The sequence below is a fragment of the Pinus tabuliformis genome, chromosome J (assembly GCF_031772625.1).
Source record: "Pinus tabuliformis cultivar Carrire ecotype Pingquan chromosome J, CPIR1, whole genome shotgun sequence".
Taxonomy (NCBI): Eukaryota; Viridiplantae; Streptophyta; class Pinopsida; order Pinales; family Pinaceae; genus Pinus; species Pinus tabuliformis.
The window spans coordinates 1335430134-1335456059 of record NC_142295.1 but is presented as its reverse complement, the minus strand read 5'-3'; positions in this window follow the sequence as shown (position 1 = coordinate 1335456059).

The window sequence follows — 25926 nt, the reverse complement described above, 5'->3', positions numbered from 1 at the left end:
ATCGTCTGAGTGTAGACTGATGATTCTGGTAGAGCCATCATCCTTTGGCTTGGATGATTATCTGTGCAGTAATGATGTTCATTTGATGTCTTTATTTTCTTGAATATATATCGCAGCCCGGATGGATGAAACTAGATTCGAGGTCTTCAATCTCGTTCGATCTTCACTCAAAGTACAAGTCGATCTATGTGAGAGATGTTCTGGAGTCGAACATGGAAAGACATCGCCTGATTACTAGCCAATGATGTAAGCTGTTAACAGGCGCGAGAGGAATCACCGATAATGATGATGACCCTCAAGGTACTACAGTACAATTTATGTGGTGTGAATAAGGGACTTGGTGTGGAACACCATGCAAAATCTTTCAGTCGAAGGCCATTGATGTAAACCTGTCGCCGGAAGTGAGAAACTTGTCATTGAGGCAAGCAAGCTTCAAAGTACTGAAAGGGTTGTTCCTAGATCGACCTCTTGGATAATGAGCTGATGTCGACAAGAAGAGATCCGTCATAGGAGGGCCTTAGTGAATCCCACATCAATGACATGGAACGGAGCAAATGATTTTAATGGAGGTGAAAACGATCTAATGATATAAGGTTCAGGGTGGCGGTCATGAAAGGATGGAGTGTAAATGTATTGCAGTGGATGAGACACAGGTGAATTCTCTGAGCGACTTCTCTTGAACATATCAGCGACACTGACATGATGGATTGGTAGTGTTAACCCCAAATATGGATGGTGTGATGGACCCATGGTGATATGACCAGTGAACGGAACAACCCAACCCGACTCAGATGCGGAGTGAAAGTGTCATGTTCAAGAGCGACTTGCTACCAATAAAGTTTCTTCAAGTTTTCTTCCCAATTTTTCCCCAGTCATTGCTGACCAGTACCTCTTTATTTTTGTCAAGCTTGAGGAGGATAACATATGCTTGTTCTATAATTTGCCCTCTGGGCAAACCCATCGCTATGTTTTAACAATCCTAGCGATAGTGAAACTTGTTCTTGTCTGTATGGACAAGTTTGTCGCTATTCGGTTTTAGCGAGTTTAATGACAAGGATAACTCGGTCCTTTTCAATTTTAGAGAGTCTAAAAAAAGGACGTAAAGAAAACTCCAATAATCCTTTTTCGTCATATAATCCCTTGAGTCCAAAAAAGTATAAAATTATACAAAAGGGATTAACGAGCCGAACAACACAAGCGCTCGATATTTTTGTGTAATAATCCCTCAGGTCCAAAAAGATTAAAATCTAAAGGAGGGATAGCACTTCTGGTCACTTTAACGAGCTGGAGAGGCCAATTGCTCGGCAATATTTTCATATTTTACGAGTTAGTTGAAAAGAGCTTAAAGGAGACTCGTTTTTTGAGGAATGAATGACAAATTTGGGTAGCAGCTAATTCCAGGTAAGGTTTGGAATTTTCCAATCACGGCAGTGTCACAAGGATGGCTAACAGGATCACTCTTCGCAGCTGTTCCTCAAAAAGGGTAAACAATCAAATGGAGGTGAATGATCGGCCAATACAGAGTGGAGGTGATGATGAGAACACGACCAAGGCTTCAAAGGCTGATGATAATAGATTCACGATGGTTATTATTGGAAATTGGTTCATTTCTTAATGAGCTTAAACTTTTGGGGAACATTTTCTCATTGCTTACGTTTATTTTTTAACTATCTTGAATTCAGTGTTAAAACTGCTCGATCCAGTCGTATAATAAGGATGTCTCATTTTAAAAAAATGGCATTTTTTCAAAGCTTTGCCCCACATCCTTTCTTTAGGCAAGTTAGGAAATGACCAATCCTACTAGTTTAAAGGGTTAGAGGACCTACAAATTTAAAAAATAAATGGTCACTCTTCGCTTGCATGCCAAAAGGTTCGCATGCCCCCAGGTATAGTGAAGTAGAGTTTCCAGGTTACCCCTCAACTTGCAGACAAAACATTCGTTTTATCGGGAAAGGCCTACCCTTTAACAGAGGTATCTTATTCTGGTCTAACCCCATTTTCCTAAATGGATGGGTGTGTCAACCAGTCATATATCCTTCGCAGAAACCTACCCTATACCCAAGGTTTTCTTGTCGAAACAAGCCAGGGTGCATGCCCCCTGGGTTTCAGTCATATCCTCCGAATCACTCGCGCTCATCAGGAGGACGGACTGGGGATTGATGAGACATTCCTTGCATGAAAAGACCATTCAGGGATGGTATATGACTATTTGCTATGTGTGAACCGGGGAATGAAAGCTGGTCTACGAGCTTGACCACTCTTCCTTCATGCGGAAAACACATTACTCTAAAGAGCAAGGAGACAATGGCTCCCATGAAATAAATATAGTCACATCCAAGGAGTAGATTATAATCCAGGGGTCCTTGTACTACCATTACGTTCATGTTAACGGTTTTCTTTCTAAATGTTGTCGGCACACTGGGAAGGATCCCTAACGGTCGACTGGTTCCTTTGTCCAAGCCTGTTAGATTTCGCATTTCAGGCAAAAGCGATGGCAAACCAAGCGCTTTCCAAGCAGTTGAGGAAAGGATACTCACAGAAGCCCCTTCATCTATGATGGTACCGGCCATGACCATTCTATATATTTAAGCAATGATTCAGAATGGCACACTAGCTGGTAAGCAGGGTCTGCCTAGTAGATTCCAATCGAAGGAAACAACTAGGTTGCTTGGAGGTGGGACCGAATAGACGGTCGGATACGACTCTGACGAACTTCCTTCCTACGGTAAAGGAACGGGTAGACTGCCCTCATGTTCATCAAAGTCTGTGCTTACAAAGAGAATTTGGACAGTGTCATTCTTGTTCTCTTTGGTGACTGTATCATCTGAAGATGGATCCTCTGAAGGCAAGACTAGGTCAACTGTCGCCTTGACCTTTTGACTTTCGTCTGGTTGGATTCATATGGTTTATCTTCAATGATAGATGCTTCGGCTGACCATAATGGCCTGTCAGCCGGATTTTCAACTAGTGACGGACTCGGCAAGAGCTTCTTATATCCAGGAGGAAGGCGTAACGGTGAAACCGGATGGTCGTCCAAAACTCTTTTAGCCTCGTCTAAGAAGGGACAATGGTGGACGACGTGATCGCCTTCACACAGTTTACAAGGAAATTTACATTTTCCTTTCTGTCTAGGGGCTTCACTTTCACTAGTCGATGGTGTATTTTCAACATGATCATCAGAGGTTGATGATACCGAATTGTGCAAACGAGGAGACCATTCCCTTAAGATCCGAGGGATGCAAGGACAATTTGGATGATAGTGGTCTCCTTTGCAAATGACACATGGCGATTTAGGCTTGGACGGTGCACTGTGTGGATTTTCTCTAGACGATGCCTGGTCGCCCCTTTTCGCCTTTGGCTTCTTCTTCTTCTTCTCTTTCTTCTTCTCAATTACTTGATTTTTGGCTTTACCAGCTTGATCAAGCGAAGAGGAAGGAGGAGAGGGAGAATTGGACGAAGTAGAAGGTTGGGGGGTAACTTTGGTATCGTTTAGTTACTGACTTGATTGTTCAGGAATCACGGTGTTCTAAATGACAGAGGTTGAGAAGAGCCATACGGGCAAGCCGATTGTCAATCCTGGAAGCGACAATGTGGCCATATGGGGTGCACCAACATCTCCCCAAGAGGAGAAAGGACTAGGATTTCCTTCAAGGGGAAATCCTTGGTTGGTGGACTCCATTTTTTTCAACCTAAGACCAACGTAGGAAAGGTGATGTTTATTCCGATTAAAATAAATTTTAGATGCTTTGACACAACTTGTTTTTTCAATTTTTAAGAGTCGAGAAAAAAAAAAGATGACTCTAGTCGCCTTCGATTTTTAATGAGCCTGAAGTGACAAGTGCTCAGATGGACCTTTCCCTTTAAGGAGTCTGAAAAGGAACAAAAGAGACTGCTCTAGAAATCTAGACAGAGGGATTACCAAACCAATCGCAAAACTCCAGAATACTTTTTACGGTATGGCAGTCAATCTTCCTGAATGCTGTGTTCAGTGCATTGCGATCGATAGGGCGGCAGACACGGATTCCTATGGGTAAAGGATAAATCCTATTGTGGTCTCCCAACGTATACTCGACGGTACATGGGAGCACAAGTCCGTACTAGCACTTGTCATCTCAAAGTGGAGGAATCACCCAACCAGAAATGAAACAACAGTTACCAGGCTTTACGACGTCGGAATACGTCTCTAGCCTAGACTTCTAAATGTTGTGCGTTAGGTTCCAAAGCGTTTTTAGATTCATTAAATTTATTTTACAGTTGATCTTGCTTAAGAAATTTGCCTTTCAGGTTCACCGCATGATGTAGATATACAATTCCTAAAATGCAATCTAAGATGATAAACAATTGTTTAATCTTCTTTTTTGCAATGAAAATCCTAGCTACTAAGGAAAGAGAGATGACATTCTTTCAACGTAGAACAGAGAGCACACACTATATGAACTGTCCTAAATCCAACCAACAAACAGTCTAAATGCAAATGCACATGCCTGTATTTGTTTTCAGCCTTCTTAATGTGTGAATGATAAAAAGAAAGCTAAGTGCAAATCTGAATTATTTTTCAAAGCGACATTACTAACAAGTTTCTTTTCAAGACAAAATGAAGACAATGACGACACTTTGTGATTTGGAATTGAAAAATTGCTTTCGACACTTGAAAAACTACTAATTCAAATCAAGTACAAGAGTAACAGTGTAATTGACTATCAAGAACAATTGGATTCTCTTCTATGACTGAAAACGACACTTGCGACACTTTCAAATCAAGAAATGACAGTGCAATTACGCTACTTATTTGTAAAAGAGAACTGAAAATGGATCACAATACATAAAAACATTTAAAGTTCTTTGCACAATGGAGGCGGAATAATGGTAAGGAAGGGGGTTTCAATAGAGGTATACTGACTACAGACAACAAAACTCCTTAATAGAGCTGAAAAGAGTGAACACAGAAACCAAAATCTAAGAGCATAGGAGGTCTTTTCTAATCAGCGCACCTGTAACATAGGGAAAGTGAGATGCAGTGCACCTATTACACTCGAGAAGTGCGATGCATCTAGATTCCAAAGAAGAGACAGTGCGATGGTCCAGGGACGAGACTTCAACTGGGTTCCGGGTCACAGTTTGCAGCTCATTTCAGGGATTTAAGCCGAGCAAGTGGTAATCAGTAAATAAATCATAGGGGTAGATCTAAGGAGGTTACTAGAGCCACCACAAGGGCAATTAGAGAGCTTGTAAATCGATTGTTCAGTTTATAAACAAAACCCAGAGATAGACTGAAGCCGCATTGATCTACTTTGCACTTGCATAGCAAATGCAGTTCGAAGGCTAGCTAGCTTGATTTCAGGCTTCGTCTGTAATTTTATAAAGTAAACAAATATAGAAAAACAAAAAATCTATTCACTCCCCAGCAGAGTCGCCATTTTTTTATCAGGAAATCTAGTGTCTATGCAGAGCTACTAGTCCCACTAAGGCTAGTAGCTACCTTAGAAACAAACAAACTAAAACCACTTTCTTTTTCCTTTATGAGAAGTAGATAAGAGGGGAAAGAAGGAGACCAGCCTCTGTCTTGTGCTTGGTTCCTTGCTTGATTCCTCTCTCTTCTGATAGATCTTTGCCACTCGCTTCCTCGTCTACCCAACTTCAAAGAGCACCTGTAGAATCAAAGAAGCATAACACTATCCAAGAACATAGATCTATTATCATAAACAATATAGGACCAGATATATATTGACCACACAAATGCATATATCATCAACCATACAAGAATGTGGAGGAAAACTTGAATAGCTTTATTAATAATCAAGAATAGCAAAGAGGATTACAACCAATTGTTCTGACCCAGCATCATCCTCTTAGCAAGAAAGCCCTTCTTCACCTCATGAAACGCTTAGATCACCCAACACTATGATGTCACACCAAGAAACCAGCAGCACTTCCTTACAAGATACAAAATTACAGCCTTTGGATCTCTGGGATGAGGGATCCATATATATATATATATATATATATATATATATATATATGTTTGCAAGGGGGTGAGTCAGCTTTTGAGATTTGGTTAGTGTCCTCTCTCTGATAGTTCTTGATTCTACTTGGAGATTGATGATCTCTTACTCATCCCTGGGTGAATGTAGAGAGGCAAGTGTCACAGGAGAAGTTTCTGGAAGATTCCATGATCTTCCACCTCACAGATTGACCCTACCATTTGTCCACTCTCGCCCATCAAACCCAATAGAAGGGATTTTCAGTATGCATCACACCTCCCGTGTGTATTTAGGTGGGATGCAGTGCACTTTGACCATGGAGCAGGCGAGATGGTCCAGTTTTGACCAGTTCTGAGTAGTTTTTCATGGAGAACTTCTGGGAGAAGATGTAATCAGTTGACCTTGTTCTTTTAGAGGTTGGAACAACACTTTTAGGGACTTAAGAGACCTTGGTTTATGGACATTTATGATTGGGGTTGTAGTGCCCAAAAATGTCTATAACATGCACTGCAATTGTTGATCTTCAAACACATTGTCACTGACTTGTTCTTCCTAGACTGTTCAATCACACTCTGGCTCTTGCAAGATAATCGACTTCTCAATATAGTTGAAAGACAACTTCATGTCTCAAACCTCATCAAGATAATGATCTTAACAATGGAACCTTATTCTTACTGTGCATATGAATGTGAAAATTTCTGTTTTCTCTGTGCTTACCTTCCCAGCTTCGTGCACTTATTTTTTTTTTATCATGTAGTCCTTCCTTCACAACACATTCCATATGTTTCATTGCAAGCCTTTCTACCTGCAGGTAGAATTTCTAGTCAACACGCCTCCCTCCATATATTATTCTAGTATATACACCAGCTACAACACTCTACTTGGATCCCTCCTTTCCCATCTTCTTAAGCATGTGCTCCAGATCATGTCTTGTCACTTCCTCTTTTCCATAAGTCTCTTTAGCAACCATGTGCGAATCACCCATAGTAGGCGAACGATCATTGAAAAAACATCATTGAGTTTTATGGCTAATAAAATAGACTAAGAAAATATCAAACGAGCACTCACTTGACACAAGATTCACCTTGTACGCCTAGAAATAATAAACCTCATAGGTGCATTAGAGCAGGTCTCGCATGTGGACTCTACTACATTTTCTTTCAACTAGCCTTTGCCACTTGTACCTTGGCAATTCTAAAAGACAAAAAATATAAGTGCCCTTTGTATAAATGGGATTCAAAGATTCCTTTGACTAGAATATCTCTGTTCCACACTATCATTTTAGTGTATCCTTGTCATTTATGATGTTGCCTCCATTGACTACGCATCAATCGATCATGGTTAGCAACAAAATTAGAGCCATCCCGGTGTTGCACACCGCTTTTCTCTTGTGCATGCCATATTGTCACTACACAATCCTGCACTCCATCACGTTGATTACAGGCTCATGATCGTCAACGTATGGTTACTCCATGGCATTAAATCCAAATATTTTAATACACTACATCTATTGATACCCTCCTTGATGTAATCACAATGTGTTTTCATACAACCCCTTGCCACTATGTCTTCCCATTTCATCCTCTTGTCACCGCGTATTCCCACTATGTGGTTGGCACAATTACGTTTTAATTTCAACTCTGTGCTGCTATGTTGGGATCTAAATAAAAAGCTTTGGAATGACTCCTCAAACTAGCAAATGGGGAAAGACCACATCCATCCCCGTGACCATTCTCACCAGGAGTAGATCACAAATAATCTACTAGGATCCTTTTATTACTTAAATCCATTATTACACAACTTTCATTCCTATCTCCGAGCATTCTTGGAGGTGGTATATTTCTCAAGCATGGCCATCAGTTTTACCATAACTTCTATGACCCTTCCAACCATTTTAGTTACCTCCCTTCCCACAATGGAACCACCACAGGAGGCCCATGGAAGAGCTACAAGACCACATAGAACCCAGAAAATTTTTCGCTTGAAAACAATATATTTTGTGTTCTTATTGAAGTTGTAGGTTGGTCATTCCCACAACCTACATCATACCACAAGTTTATTTTCCTAGCCTTCTCTCCACGAGTTCTACCACTTGGTTGAAGAGGGGGACCGTGTATGTAGCACCTTGTACTGTTTGTTGGCACCTCTTGCTAGGAGGGCCAACAACATAAAAATAAAATAAAACTAAAAGTTAATTGTAGCCATAAAAAATTCTTAAAAAAAAATGCACCTTACATTGACATCAACAAACGAAACTAGCAAGTTGCTTCATGTTACACAGTGTTTCAAACCCATAGAAAACTAGTACAAATAAACTACTGCAAATATTAAACAGCTAAGTGAATATCACAATAATTACTACACATATGGAGTTGCACAACTAAACCTAGAACCAACAAATAACATACACAAAACTATTGTAAATAAAAGGACAATGAACAACACAAGAACTTGTTGCAAAAACACATGAAGAACGAGTAGAGACTGACACTTCAAATCTTGAATCAAGTCAGGGGGCATCTTCCCGGTGTTCCTTGGAGTTTCCAGCCATGAACCAAGTCAAGTCTTGGGATTCTAATACCAAACTTTCTAATAACTTGTCCAACTCCTTACCACCTATAGATGAGTGTCTTGTCCCCCCTTTATGTCTTGCTCCTCCCTTGCGTCCTCAAGTTAATTTCGAGAACATGACTATGTTATAATGTACCTGGAATGGTCAACCTTTCAGTGTTGGACAACTTGATTTCCTTTTGCATGGCCACACATTGGTGTGACATATGGTTCTCCACTCCTTGGTGAGTTCAGGTATAGAAACCCTTGGCTTGTGCCTAGCTGTGGGCACACTTTAGCGTGACCTACTAAACTGCATTGTGCTTGTACATATTGTACATAGGAGTGTGATCCTTTATCTCTTTTTTGGTTTGGATTGTGATGCAAGTATTTTTCATTCCTTATTTATGCCAAAACCTCAAAAAATTATAAAATAAAATAAAAAACCAAAACAATATATGGTCTTGTTTTTACCTCATCCATGCTCTTCATTATGTGATTCAACCATGGATCTAGTCTTTCTAGATGATTTTTATAAGATAGGATGGTTTTTCTACTACGACATCCATTGGAACTTAGGTGTGTTTTTCTTGAACATGGCATATAGGGTTAGGTCATTTTCCCCAATTCCATTGATTTTTTATTATCAGTGCCATATTCATGCCTTAGGGCTGAACCCATCATGTTATGACTCTAGCCACTTCCTTTATGCATGTCTTAGCTTGGCTGTAGATCTTACCTGATCATGGATACCCTAGCTAGCACCTCTTTTCGTTCTTGGTGCCCATGAAGTCATTTTTTACTCCTTTTCGAATCCCTCCTTCTGACCTACCATGAACTAGAATCTGAGCCTCATGTCCTCTTCTTTGTAATATTTTTGGCTTTACCCCAAGAGGATTCCACCACTTTTAACCCTTGCGATTGCCATTTTTTATCAGCCTACGTTTTTAGGATGAGCATTGATTTCTCTCTTCCATCCTCATCATCTACGTGGCCTATTATTCGATTTCACATGGTGTTTTACCATTTCTTGGAGGAACCCCTATAATGATTGGTCCTATTAGCTAGCCTCTTGTCCTTTATTTTTATGTCATGAGTAGTTACATCATTATCAGAACCAGTTTCTACCCTCTATACTACTCATTCCTCCAAGAGGAGTTTTCTTTAATCTCATTTTAGACTCCTTAATTTAGGAAAGATTATCTATTGAACTTGTCTCCTTCGCGCTCGTAAAAATACATGGAGGGTTTCTACCAATTATAAGTTTAACCCTATTCTAGACTGGGCTAGGCTAGGTACAAAAAAGGAATACCTTAGTCTACTTCAACTAGGAGGTTCCCCATTATATACTTTTAGGTTAGGAACATTTATTTAGGTTAGTAATGAAATGGCAGTGTCAGTTGCGTCACCCATGAACATGGCACGTGTCTATTTCATTGTCTTACAGTTGAGTTTTAGCTTACCTAGGAGCCATACCATACATATGAGTTTGTCTACTCCTCTAGCTAGTTACTCTTCCAGTGAGATGGGGCATGCTTCAATGCCTCCTACGTGATTGCATGATATCACATGGTGCTCATTAGTCATGCTTCCAAATCACTCTTATGTCATGCCACTATGTGTTCAAGGGAAGTCTCAGCCTGTGTCGGCCATCTGCAGTAGCCTGTTAACCTTTCTGAGTTGGCCATCCCTATGTCAGTTGTACTTTACCACTTCATGAATTCATCCATTCATCACATCATTCTGGTTTGTTCCATGTTGATTGACAGGGGATACATTAAGGCCCTCCTTTGATGGATATTCTCCTGTTGACTTCAAATCATTATCGAGGAGCTTGATCTAAGAACTGATAGTACCTTAGAGCTTGCAGACCTTAATGGAAGACTTCCTCGTGATAAATAGTGGGTTTACATCATTGGCTCCTGATTGGTCAAGTTAACTGGTTTTCAACATCATCATCTATTCACACTTCGTGGACTATACTAGGTACCTTGGAGTCCATTTTCCTCATTGGTAGATTCCCTCGCATATATTATTGGTTTACCTTATTGGCTAGTAATCAGGTGGTTTCTACCATGTTCGACATCAACTCATCTATTCACATGGTGTAGATTTGTACCATTAGGTTTATGTCGAAGACCTTGGGTAAGGTACATCTAACTCTTATATGGAACCCTTCCGAGGTTGCATTGGAGTTATGTATCATTGATTTACTTTGAGGGCTATCTTGAGACACTTCTCTATTCCATAGTCCTACTGATGCATATTGTGACACAGATCCATGATTGTATTTGTTGGTGGCTATGCTCTATCACTTGAGTCACATGGATCCGATGTGTATGTCTTTCATGGCCATGTTCTTGCACTTCATTCCATGGATCCACAATGAATTTTATGGAAGACATGTTCAATGTTTTCTTATGACCAAGCAAGGGTATGCCCACCTCGGGGATGTTATCAGCACAGATGAGACTTCAGCTCCAAAGTTGTCTGATCTGCAGTACTGGTTTTGTTTCCTCACTCCCATCAGGACCTCTGAGTTTTATCATAATGTATTTCAGCCATCAGCTTCTATTCTGGCCTCACACATTATGGGCATCTGTTATCAGCCTATTCTACCCCTCTAGGTCAATGACTCTTAGTACTTGAGTTTGGATGATGTTTTCTAGACTCATGACTCTTTTTCAAAGAAGCCTATGGGAGTGATTGTAGACCCAAAGTCGCTTGAAAATAAGCCTATGGGAGTGACTGTAGACCCATATTTGACCTTAGACCCACTCTATGGGTGCAACCAAGGACTTTTTACCCCCTTTCAGTGCCAATGACTAGGGATTTCTTCTAGAGTGCCTTAGTCCCTAGGAGATGAGTTCGACTCCTCATCTATTCGAGTTGGCTAGGACTTATCTATTAGAAGTTTATATGACTTCTCTCTATCCTGAGAAGCTAGATAGATTCTCTCGAGACCTCTCTTCTGACGATATATACTAGAAAATCTAAAAGGGTTAATGAGATTTGGAGTTTTTGAGAGCTCGTGTCGAGATTCTGATCTAGGGATTATGCTAATATGAGCTTGTGAGGTCCTTCTTCACTAGCCTACTATTCTTCATGATCACTTATTGGATATAGTGGGGAAACTCTATCGGGTTGTGGAGAAGAGACTTGGAAGTGAAACACCATCATTGTATTATTTCTTTATAATAAATGGAAATTTGTGTTCCCTTCCTTATATGAGTTTATTTTCAGCATGTTATATATCGATATATATTTCTTTTGATCTAACGTTCTTTCGAGGAAGATCACATGTCATCTTCATTTTTTTCATGACTATGTGCAGGGATAGAGATTTGTTGCAGACGTGTTGGATCACTCGAGTGGAGCGCAAGATCTGCATCGAACTCAAAATCCTTCCTCGACATGTGAGGATTCCAGGTGTGGTCGCTCATCTTTATAGAATAGATTTGATCGTTTGCTGCAGGATTGGGAATTTGGGTCGGGAATTATATTTAATCCCATTGATTTTATTCTGCTCTATCTAGTGATTTGTTCTGGACAATTGATCATAGAGCAATAACTCCTTGCAGATTTATTTGAAACACACTGATATGATGGGATATCAAAGATGAAATGCTATGTGTTTTAGCATTCCTATATGAAGATAAGAAACAAAACTAAGGCTATTACAAATATCCTATTATAAAATTGATTTCATATTTGTTTGATGGTTTAGATTTTGCCCTAACAGTTGTGATATTAATCTATATTTCAAATACATTTATAATATCCATCTTCTCAATTTTCGTAGTGAAGAGTTAGACATAATTAAAGTATATTTTGTTTTAATATATATTTCATATCGCACTAAGAGTACTATGAAAGAAACTTGGGGAACCTTAGGTAAATGAGGTGAAATTTTATACTTATTCTAAAGTGAAATTTTCCAAAATATCCACACCATGGATCATGGACTATGGCATAAATGATCAAACATGAATCATGAAATAACATAAATAATGAATCACAAACCCTTAGGGTCATGGATGGGACAAGACTACACCTTCATTCAACCAAGTGAGGTCCTCATCTAGGAAACTTGGATCATTTTGTCTTCACAATCAAAAATGATGTTGGATCAATCTCATGATCCTAAAAGCATAGGTCATAATAGTTGGGAACTTTTACCTTGGGCAGTAGCATCTCCAAAGTTAAGGAATAAGACTCTTCTAGGACAAGAATCAAGGATATTTTTTACACTTATGTTTTTTCTATCGATCCTCCTTAATCAGACATAACTATGCAACCAAATTTTTTTGACTTTCTACATTATCCTCATAATACTTATATCAACAACAACCCACCCAACAAGAACAGGTATTGTGAATGTTTTTAGCCATTGTGCCTCATGTTATTTCATTCTGATGGATTGATTATATTGTAGGAAACTAATCTATTTATTAATGGTAGCTTCCTAGAAGATATTGATATTTTTTTTTAATTTCTGTTGCCAAGTGTCAAAGATGAATACACCCACTATTGACTTATGTTATGACCTTGATTATGGCTTGATATTATTCTATGTTTGTGCAAACCAACTAGCCTTTCTATTTTATGCATTCTATGATAGATGGTACTTTTCTGATGGCTATTTTATTTTCACATCATTCACCTTGTGGCCTCATTAGAAGTCTTGTGATCTTATTATATGCTGCTTTTTTTTTTCCATTTGTTTTCACAAGTTATCTACAACTTGAGCTTTTTAACATGTAACTTAGTTGTCATGATTGTGCCTAAGTGTTTCCTGAAGGTTGAATAGTAAGTTACAAAGGTGTTCTTTTCTATGGTGATATTTTATTTTCTTTGTTTATAGAGGTCATCTAGGTACATAGTGGCCACTATTTCCCAACTAAAGAAAACTTATTCAAGTTTCTAGATTTTATGGGGAGAATGACATTGACTTTGTTGATGTTGAGGTATATGTCATATAAATCCTTTATAGTCTACTTTATTTTACCTTCCATTGTTCATCGTCTTTCATGTCTTATACTCTTCATTATATATTCTTTCATTTTCAAAAGAGGGACTCAATATTGATGGTAAGAAGTAGGAATTGAAGAAAGAGGAGAACAATAACACTGGAGCAACAAATGCAGAGAGTGAGAGAGAAGAGAACCAGTGTAGTGATACCCTTAAAGGCAATATCTCACATGAGATAGACACAAACAAACTAATGGTCAAGTCTTTAGAGTTGATGAATTCACCCACAATGTCTTCGCATCACAATGTAGTGTTTTGAAGCGATGAAACAATATTTCATGTGTAAATTGTAGTCCAGCGAATATTAAGTTGGAAAGTCATATTGAAATGCTTGACATTTCATATAATATAATTTCCGTGTTTGAAATTATTTATAGCGGTACTTGATATTATTGGTATTGTTTAATTAACATATGTTAGTTTTCATTTTCATATTAGATGAACATGCACATTGTATGACATTTTTTTAAATTTAGTTGCAAAATCATACTTATTAATTTATGCTGATTAATAATGAACGCATAAATTCAATCTAAAATTACCAAATTTGTAGTTTATATTGACTAATGATGAACATAAATGAAATGAATATATGACTAAATTAATTATTTATAATGATTATGAATGAAAGTAAACGAAATGAATATAAACTACTAAATTAGTTGTTTATATAAGGAATATGAAACTACCAAAAAAAGATAAATGACTATTGTAAATGATAAATTTGTGATTGCAAATGATGACTAAATTTTGTATATATACAACTATTAGTAGCTAATTTATAGCATCTTATAACACAACCGATAGTTAGTCATATTTCTTTGGTCATTAATTGGTTTCAAATGATGACTAAAATTTGCATATATATGACTATTAGTATCTAATTTATAGTATCTCATAACGCGACCAACATTTTGGTCATATTTCTTTGGTCGTTAATTGGTTTTCTTAGGTGATCATGTAGTAGTATATTTTCTTGTGTGTTTGGTCATTAATTGTGGCAATCAATGACTAAATCACTCACTAAACTAATGAGCAAATTTATGATTAAATATATTACTGGATGATAGAATTGAAACAATCAATTAATGACTAAGCTAAATACGACTAAAAGTTGTTCATGTTATAAGATACTATAAATTAGTCACTATTGGTCACTGACTGGATATTGGTTGTTTATATACAAATTTTAGTCATTTTTTTAGTAAATAATTAGGCGTTTTGTACTAGTTTATATATATATATATTGGTTGTTTATATACAAATTTTAGTCATTTTTTTAGTAACTAATTAGGCGTTTTGTACTAGTATATATATATATATATATATATATATATATATATATATATATATATATATATATATATATATATATATATATATATATATATATATATATATATATATATATATAGAGAGAGAGAGAGAGAGAGAGAGAGAGATGGTGCACTCGATAACTAGAATAACCAACCAAATTTATACAACATGACATTTAAATTAAAGTACAAAATCTATTGGATAAATTGGGCTTTAGAGCAAGTTTTGGAGAAATGGAGTATCACTACAAAAGCTTTAACATTATGATATATATAGTTTTTATGATTTTGTGGCATAATCTAATAAAGGCTATCTATTGGTGTATTCAACAAATGGAATAAATTGAGAAAGAGGTGGACAAATACAGTTGTATTTTTCACATAGATATTGGAGAGAGTTACAATAAATTGCCATACAAAACAATGGCCTTTTTCAAAGATGTGTTTTGACTCTCTGATGCTAATTTCCACATTAAACCTGATGATGACATTTATTTATGACCAAACCAACTTGCAATACTACTGGCAATGGAGCTCTCTTCTCCTCAAACATACATAGGATGCATGAAAAAGGGTCCAGTTTTAAGAGATCCTAAAGTAAAATGGTATGAACCTTCGATAGATATGCTTGGGAGTGAATACTTTAGGTACGTTTGTGGGCCTATGCTTGCTCCTTCTACAGAAATTCTGGCAAGTTTATCAATATTATAAATGACAGATTTTTTATTAAAAGATAAAAGGGACACAATGAATGGAGAAATGGCATGTACAAAAGTCACTTTACACTAGTAGAAAATGAGAAATTAGTGACCAGGTGATTAGAAAAGTTAGTCACTACAACTTTTCCAAGTGAAATACTACTAAAATGATAAAAAATTAAGTGACCCAACTAAAACTAACTATATAAATTACTAATTTAGCCAAAGGTTAAAAATATATGACTAGCTAATAAGTAATACAACTAAAAATTACTAACATGAATGACTAATTTAGTCTATGAAGAAAAACATGATTACTTAACAAGAACTAAAATAATATGGTTTAGTTGTTTATGTTATTCATTTTAATTGTGTCACTTTAACAATCTAAACTTACAAGTGATAGGGGATTCAAAGACTGTTATAGATTGCCTGAAAGATTATACTTCCTTAAACATGTATCTTTTTGATAGGCTAACTTTGTAGTTGAGCTTCAACATTTTGCAGACTCATATTGAATTTAAAATGTCATATGTTCGAATCTTAAAAAACAAAGAAAAAAACTACTAAACCAACATAGAAGTTGTCCATCATTTTAATAAAATGATTAACCTCAAAACATATTAACATGGTCAATATTCTTGTCGTAAATAGAAATTGTAAGATATACACACACACACACACACACGATTCTTCTTAACAACTATCACCACGACCGCATTTTCACCCTAATTTAATTTTTAACAATTGGATATATAAGAATACTTAAAATGAGAAGAGATGTGTATTAATGCAGAATAAAGACTTGAACAAAGGGAAGTCGTCCATTTTCACAATTTGAAAGAACATAATAGAATCTAAACTAATCAAATAATTTCATCTAGTTATATGAAATTAACAATTTACAAGGTGCAAGGTGCTAGTCCTTACAATCTCTTAGGTTGAAAAGGAAATTGACAAGGGTAACCTCAAACCACTTCAGCTCAGTAGCTAGCCCTACTGAGCATGAGAGGGATCTCTCTAAGTCTCTTATCAGTTATATGACTTTAAAGCAAAAGAATTTTAGGCTAGATATGAGTATTCGTTTGTTTGTTTGTGAAAATTTGGTTTTTTTAAGGATTTGCTAAACTTAGGGTTTGGAGCCACAAGTAGGTCTTGGTTGTGGGAATGCAGGAGCAAACATAAGAAGGAGCTAGATATCAGAAGCCATGGTGTAATTTGAGTATTTGTCAGTGTAGTATAGAGGATATAGTGTGGAAAAAACTAATGAGCATAAATGAAAATGACTTCATTAGCTTAGGAAGACAAAACACATAACCATGAAAACCAGATAACGGAGCTTGAAAAATAAGAATTTTGAGTACTTTATCACAAGGCATTCATAGAAAGAAGAGATATAATGTAGATAAATATGTTTAGACCACGAGAAAACAAAAACAATGAAGTACAAGCACCATGAACTCACTGGGCTAGAGTTCCTTGAAAATAGCTGCAACCTGTATCTGTATTAGCTGAAAGATGATTACAATGCAAGCCTCCTCACAAATAGTTCAACCATCTTCTCCTGAAGTGAAATGATAATTATAGACTCTTCTAGACCACTTTCCCACCTTCAGGAGTCAAATTCCTTGGTGGAGGAACTGACCCCAAGATTCTCTCAACCAACAAGCGAGAGTGAGAAGGTGCAACTCAAACACTTCATGAAGAGTTTGTTTAGGAGTTTGCTTCTTTTATGAGGCCTTATAATCATAAAAAAAAAAAAACCTATGATGTACATTTATTCATACCTACATCACCTAGCCTCGTAACTAGTTCCATTACATAGAAAATCTTGACTTTGACCAAGTCAGACCGAAAACTAGAAATTTTACACAGTGAAATTTTCCAAATAAAAACATTGAAAGTGCAGAAGTGCAGCGCTGACTTTGAGCTGACTTTTAGGTGCCTTCCAGGGGTCAAAATGAAAATATGAGAGAACAGTCAACTAACCCTTCCAGTCTCATTTCCAGAATAGTTTGAATTTATGAATTTGGAGCACAGGAAGACCTTCAAAAATCCATTCTCCCAAGGTCACTCCAGAAGCGCAACGCCTGTCAAAAAATGGTCAAGAATGCTAGTTTTTTGCCACTTTTTTGCATTTTTCTCCAAAACTAAGCCACCTCTACAAAATATGGGCAAATGGTTTTTTATAGGATGGAAAGACCTTTCCAAAAAGTGTATACCCTTCCTCAAATGGAGGCCTAAGGAAAAAGCGCAGTGCCAAGGCACTGCCCTTCTAGAACAGCTGAATTTATGAGTTTAGACCAATATTTCTCAAAAAACTCAAAATGCTCAAAATTTTCTCAAAATTGGAGTGAAGGCGTAAAAACAGGTTTTTGCTTCAGCAAGCATCTCCAAGTTTCCCTCATCCTTTTTGTCTTTTTTGGCATCCTTGAGCTCGTTTTCAAGTTGTTTTACCTTAACATTGGCGATCATGTTTTGAGCTTGATAGTGGTGCGCCATGTGTCTGAGAAACTGATTGTCTCTGTTTTCCTTCACAAGGAGCTTTTCCAAATGTTCATTCACCCTATTAAGTCAATATTCTTTATCTCAATGAACCTCTAGGGTGATCTTATCTTCTAGGTCAAGATCCTCATTAAGAAGAATTTGTTCTTGTTCCTATTGCAAATATATCTTAGGGCCTATTTTTCTTGGTCTTTTCCCTTTTCCTCTTAACTCTGATGCTTCAGGCTCGCTTGGTGTCATTATCTCCTTACCTTTTCTGATTTGTTGCATTAAATTAGCTTTTTCCTTTTCTAGTATCAACTCCTTTGCTTTGAGTTGACTTTTTTCCTTTTCAAGGAATGATATAACATACTTTTCCCTTTCCAAATTTATCACCAGCTCCTTGACTTGGTAGTCCTTGTCCCTGATTTTCTATCTCATGTTTGTGGTTTGATCCTCAGCCTCTGGATCAATTAGCTCAAACTCATGTTCCACTGTGTCCTTATCCTTTACTGTCGTTTCCTACTTTGTCGATGAAGAAGGCTTGGCCCCTTTCTCTTTGTGAGAAAAAAACACAAGCCTCTACCCTTTCTTATACACTTTCGTCACCTCAGTTTTGGGTATTTGAGTCTTCACTATTTTGCTAGATGACCCCATCTCTGTTTGTATGAAAAATAAACTGTGAGGTATGAATGGAAATTAAGTGATGTGAACGTGGATTGCGACAAAATGATAGAGGAGGTTTGAAAATTGTGGATATGAAATTTTGAAGCTGATGAAAATGAGCGAATAAACAGTGGAAGAGTGATCTGCTTGGAAGGAGGAAAAACAGGGTTTGTAACGAAAAATGCCCAAAAACCTCTAGGAATGAGCTAGGGTTTTACTTTTTGAGGGTTTAAACTTTGTTTTGAGGTGGGTAAAATGGTAAAAATGGCTCATTAAACATGTATGCAGGTGTAGGATATCATTTTACATGTTTTTCAAATAAAAAATAATGATGGCCATTTTCACCCTAACATTTCCCATGCAAATTTTGCTACAAACCCTAACTTGGAGAATCATGGACATGAGATGAAATTGGGAAAGCGAAAGATGGAGGAGGATGGTGTACATACTTTTTACTTAGCTTAGAAGTCAATAAAATCAAGCTTGCAAGTGAAAATTTTATATTTGGGAGAGTTTTCAAGGATTTCTGGGTAATATGTCCTGCACACAGTGCATGTTCCTACGCGCAGCACCAAAGTGCAACGCAGTTCCAGAAGCGCAGTGCCATATTCCAAACCACTTTTGGAGGCCTTAAACAGCTCCAACGTGAGATCTTGATAGCTCTTTGGACATCTCTCGAGGTCTGCTATAATATGGACACCTCAAGCATGTACTTTGGATAATCCCTGAGGAAGAAAAATTGATTTTCCCAAGGTCACTCCAAAAACTCAAGGTTTCTCTAACAAAAGAGAAGCTCCAACTTGTAGAGAAATTTTGGATGCATTTCACTAATCCAAATCATGATCTGAAGGTGCCATTGGAAATCATAGGATGTCAGCTACACAATAGAGTCCTTACAAACTTCCAACACTTGCTCCAAACCGCTGAAACATTGTCTTGAAGGCAAGATGCCCAGAAGTGCATTAACTCTCCTATAGCAAGTGGATTTTGGGAATTTCTTTCAAATAATAACACCTGTAGATAAACTAAAGGAGGTATTTGTTCCTTGGACTATAGTGGACAAAAACCTATTTCACTTTTGTAAAATGATTCTCCATTTGGTCAGAAACCTATTTTGAATCAAACATATCCCTATGAGGAATGATGAGGTGAGATAGTGTACTGCAACATTGTCTTATTTGAAATTAAATATTGCCTTTACCTTTGTTTTGATTTCCCTAAGCTGCTAACTCCATTTACTCACTTAATCACATGATGGAAATGTTTTTTTTTTACATATGGTATCATGATGACACTTGGAGTGAAACCCTAGACCATGACCTAAAATGAGGAATTTAACCATTTCATGACCCAAGACACTTAAATGAAGATATGATACCTCGAAGAAGACAATGACCATGATGAGTGATGAAGACCATGAGTAAGTGAAGGGAGCAGAAGTCAAATAGACACAATAACCAGTGACCAAACTTGTATTTGAAGACTCACTGAAATGACAAAAATTTGACTTGACACCCTAACAACACCTTGTAAGAGCATATTTGATCACTGGTGACAAGCTGAACTGACTAACACTAACATTGGCTCCAACTAGGGATGGAAGCTCCTTGGAGGTGTCAAGAACATCGTAGACCAAGTAGCCTTATCCATTGGGCATGGAGTCATAATGCAAAGACTAAACTCAAATTGAAAATTGACTCACTAACTGACTAACTTGACTATAAAAAACATATTTCCTGAACTTACGTATGGTAGCAGACCATTGAGATCTTAGGGCCTTCACCTCGGGCTTCAAATCCTGATGATAACTACCCACCTGCTGAAGATGTATATACAATCATGTGTAATGATCCCTCCAGTGTAACCAATCCAACAAGTGGCTACTTACTTGAATTCTTCTTGTACTTTACTTGAGTAGGTAGAACAAACAAAAGCTAGGGAACTCTGAGTGTCCACTGAATATGTGCTCATGATTCACTAATACAAGAAAATTCATCTTTCCATATGGCTACAACAAATTGGAAATAGGGTCTATAATAATCTGGAACATTAGCATATCTTGAAAGTAAGAAGAAATACAAGCACACTCTTCGTTTTCTGAATCTGGAGGAAGATGATCATATGTAGGTGGCTCTAAAACAACCTCTTCTTTATCGTTGCTCTCCTCTTCATAATTTGCTTGTAATTTTTTATGATTATTCTCTGCCATAATTACCTTGTCCAAAACCTTCACACATGCCAATTTAAAATTATGATTTGCATGAATCTACCCTTGAAATAGTGCTTCAAAAAATGGATGAGCTGGAGAGACATATGAATGGTGAGTGTCTAGAGATCCTTGATCATACATTTCATCAGAAACCTCATCTTGGACTTCACAGACCTGAACTTGAAATAAAACCTCAGAGAAAGAAAAATCTGAAAGAACAAGTGAATGACTATCTTCATACCTCTCATCCAAAAGATAGGGTTTTGGATGCTCATGGAAAACTTTAAATGCAGCAACCACTTCAAGTATATTTGATTCCTCAAGTGGTTCAATAGGAAGAATATCAATTTGACAGCCACAAGAATCAAGGGAAACAACTTCTTGTTCACTATTTCCTTGCAAAAGTAGATGATCATTGTCATTAGATGGTTCACTGCTTAAGTTTTCTATACATGCAATTTCAGAATTCTCATTTGGACCAATTTCATCTTGACTGTTAGGATGCAGATCCATTTCATCTTCAAGCAAAGAAGGAGTTGATGTGTGTTGTGAATGATCCTTTGTATCAAAGCAACTAATCTCTGTTATTTTTTGTTGGGAAGAATATTCATAAAGGGCCTCTATGATCTCATAATCTAGACATTCTTCATCACCAAAAGTTTCTTCAAGGTATTGAATGAAGTTTTCATAGGATTCACAACAATCTTCGAACAAAAAGAATGAATGATGATATTTTCCATAAAAACCAAAGAATGTTGTGTGGAATTCTTTAAGAGAGAATAAGCTATATGGCTTCAATCCTTCATACCATGATCTTGCTTTTCCTTCTAGGGTAGCCATAAACATTTTCACAAACAATCCTCATGAAACTTAATCCTGAGCTTATGTATATGCCAATGAAATTTGATTAGATGTAGAATAGCCTCATCCCCATTTCCATCGATTAATTTGGGCAAATTAGTTTGCCAATCTATACAAGGAATTTGATTCGAAAAACCAGGAATATGAGCTCAATTCATAGGAGCATATCTTCAAGAAGTTGAATCCATCTTGAAAACAATTAAGACACCAAGAAGTTCTTCAAATTACTAGTTTTTGAACAGTGGAGTCGACATGAAAAATCTGAACCTTTGGATTCTTTGACACTGGAGTCGCTAGGTGAGAGATGCAAAGCCTTTCTTGTGTCTGATCACTGTTGACCATCAACAATCAAATCTGATCCTTGTAATTATTTCCCATGGAAGATATGATCTTTCATTCCCCGGCAACGACGCCAAAAATGTTAGTGCTTACAATGTCCTAGGCTGAAAAGGAAATCAAAAAGGGTAACCTCAAACCACTTCAGCTCAATAGCTAGCCCTACTGAGCATGAGAGGGATCTCTATAAGTCTCTCATCAGTGATATGACTTTAAAGCAAATGAATTTTAGGCTAGATATGATTATTTGTTTGTTTGATTGTGAAAATTTGGTTTTTTTAAGCATTTGCTAAACTTAGTGTTTGGAGCCACAAGTAGGTCTAAGTTGTGGGAATGCAGGAGCAAACATAAGAAGGAGCTAGATATCAGAAGCCATGGTGTAATTTGATTATTTGTCAGTGTATTGTAGAGGATATGGTGTGGAATAAACTAATGAGCATAAATAAACATGATTTCATTAGCTTAGGAAGACAAAACACATAACCATGAAAGCCAGATAACAGAGCTTCAAAAACAAGAATTCCGAGTATTTTATCACAAGGCATTCATAGAAAGAAGAGATATAGTGTAGATAAAGATGTTTATACCATGAGAAAACAAAAATAATGAAGTACAAGCACCATGTACTCAATGGGCTAGATTTCCTTGAAAATAGCTGCAACCTGTATCTGTATTAGCTGAAAGATAATTACAATGCAAGCCTCCTTCACAAAAATTTCAACCCTTTTCTCCTGAAGTGAAATGATACTTATAGACTCTCCTAGGCCAGTTTCACACCTTCAAGAGTCGAATTCCTTGGTGGAGGAACTGACCCAAAGATTCTCTCGACCAACAGGTGAGAGTGAGAAGGTGAAACTCAAACACTTCATGAAGAGTTTGTTTAGGAGTTTGCTTCTTTTATGAGGCCTAATAAACATCAAAAACAATATATGATGTACATTTATTCATGCCTACATCACATAGCCTCATAACTAGTGCCATTACATAGAGAATCTTGACTTTGAGCAAGTCAGACTGAAAACTATAAATTTTACACAGTGAAATTTTCCAAATAAAAATAGAGAAAGTGTAGAAGCGCAGTGCTGACTTTGAGCTTATTTTGGGGTGCCTTCCAGGGGTCAAAATAAAAATCTGAGAGAAAGGTCAGCTAGCACTTCACATCTCGTTTACTAAACACTTTGAATTTCTGAATTTGGAGCTTGGGAAGACCTTCAAAAATCCATTCTCCCAATATTGCTCCAGAAGCACAGTGCCTGTCAAAAAAATGGTCCAGAATGTTAGATTTTTTCCACTTTTTTGCATTTTTGTCCAAAACTAAGCCACCTCTACAAAATATGGGAAAATGGGTTTTTAGAGGATGGAAAGACCTTTCCAAAAATGTAGACCTTTCCTCAAATGGAGGCCTGAGGAAAAATTACAGTGCAAAGACGCTGCACTTCTCGAGGAGTTGAATTTATGAATTTAGACCAAAATTTCTCAAAAAACTCAAAATGCTTAGAATTTGTTCAAAATTGGAGCAAAGGTGTAAAAATAGGGTTTTTATAGCTTCATGGAGGCTTCAGAAAGCATCTCCAAGTTTCCCTCATCCTTTTGGCCTTTTTTGGCCTCCTTGAGCTTGTTTTCAAGTTGTTTTACCTTAACATTGGCAATCATGTTTTGAGCTTGATAGTGGTGTGCCATGTGTCTGAGCAACTGATTGTCTATGTTTGCCTTCTTAATGATCTTCTGAAATGTTCATTCACCCTATTAAGTGAATATTATTTATCTTGATGAACCTCTAGGGCGATCCTATCTTCTAGGTCAAGATCCTCATTAAGCAGAATTTGTTCTTGTTCCTCTTGCAAATATTTCTTGAGGCCTCTTGTTCTTGGTCTTTTCATTTTTCCTCTCACCTCTGATGCTTCAGGCTCGCTTGGTGTCATGATATTCTTACCTTCGCCGATTTTCTGCATTAACTTAGATTTTTCCTTTTCTAGTATCAACTCCTTTGCTTTGAGTTGATTGTTTTCCTTTACAAGGAATGATATAACATACTTTGTGCTTTCAAAATTTATCACCAGCTCCTTGATTTGGTACTCCTTGTCCTTGATTGTCTATCCCATTATTTTGGTTTGATCCTCAGCCTACTCAAACTCATGTTCCACTCTGTCCTTATCCTTTGCTATCGTTTCGTGCTTTGTCAATAAATAAGGCTTGGCCCCCTTCTCTTTGTGAGAAGAAAACACAAGCCTCTGCCCTTTCTTATAAACTTTGGTCACCTCAGGTTTGGGTAGCTGAGTCTTCTCCACTATTTTGCTAGATGACCCCATCTTTGTTTGTATGAAAAATAAACTGTGAGGTATGAATGGAAATGACGTGATCTGAAGGTGGACTTCAACAAAATGATAAAGGAGGTTTGAAAAAGGTGGATATGAACTTTTGAAGCTGATGAAAATGAGTGAATAAATAGTGGAATATTGATCTACTTGCAAGGAGGAAAAATAGGGTTTGTAATGAAAAATGCCCAAAAACCTTTAGGAATGAGCTAGGGTTTTACTTTTTGAGGGTTTAAACTTTGTTTTGAGGTGGGTAAAATGGTCAAAATGGCTCACTAAACATGTATGCAGGTGTAGGATATCATTTTACATGTTTGAAATAAAAAATAATGATGGCCATTTCCCCCTAACATTTCCCATGCAAATTCTGCTACAAACCCTAACTTGGAGAATCATTCACATGAGATGAAATTGGGAAAGCAAAAGATGGAGGATGATGGTGTAATTACTTGTTCCTTAGCTTAGAAGTCAATAAAATCAATATTGTAAGTGAAAAATTGATATCTGGGAGAGTTTTGAAGGATTTCTGGGAACTTTGTCCTACGCACAATGCAGAGTTCCTACGCGTAGCGCTAAAGCGCAGCGAAGTTCACAAAAGCGCAAGGCCATCTTCCAAACCACTTTTGGAGGCCTTAAATGGCTCTAAAGTGAGAGCTTGATAGCACGTTAGAAAGCTCTTGAAGTTTTCTATATGATGGACACCTCAAGCATGTAATGTGGAGACTCCACGAGGGACACAAAATGATTTTCCCAAGGTCACTCCAAAAACTCATGGTTTCTCTGACAAAAGCGAAAGCGCTAACTTGCAGAGCACTTTTGGATGCCTTTCACTAATCGAAATCATCATTGGAATGTACCATTGGAAATCGTAGGATGTCTGCACTACACAATATAGTCCTTAGGAACTGCCAACACCTGCTCCAAACCACTGGAAAACTGTATTGAAGGCAAGATGCCTAGAACAACATTAACTCTCCCGTAGAAAGTGTATTTTGGGAATTTCTTTCAAATAACAAAACTTGTGCATAAACTAAAGGAGGTTTTTGTTCCTTGGACAATAATGAACAAAAACCTATTTCAGGTTTGTAAAATTATTCTCCATTTTGTCAGAAACATATTTTGAATCAAACATGTCCCTATGAGGAATGATGAGGTGAGGTAATGTACTGCAACGTTGTCTTATTTGAAATTAAATATTACCTTTACCTTTATTTTGATTTCCCTAAGTTGCTAACTCCATTTACCCACTTAATCACATGATGAAAATGTTTGTTTTGACATATGGTATCATGACGACACATGGAGTGAAACCCTAGATCATGACCTAAAATGAGGAATTTAATCATTTCATGACCCAAGACTCTTAAATGAAGATATGATACCTTGAAGAAGACAATGACCATGATGAGTGATGAAGACCATGAGTAAGTGAAGGGAGTAGTAGTGACATAGACACAATAACCAGTGACAAAAGTTTTA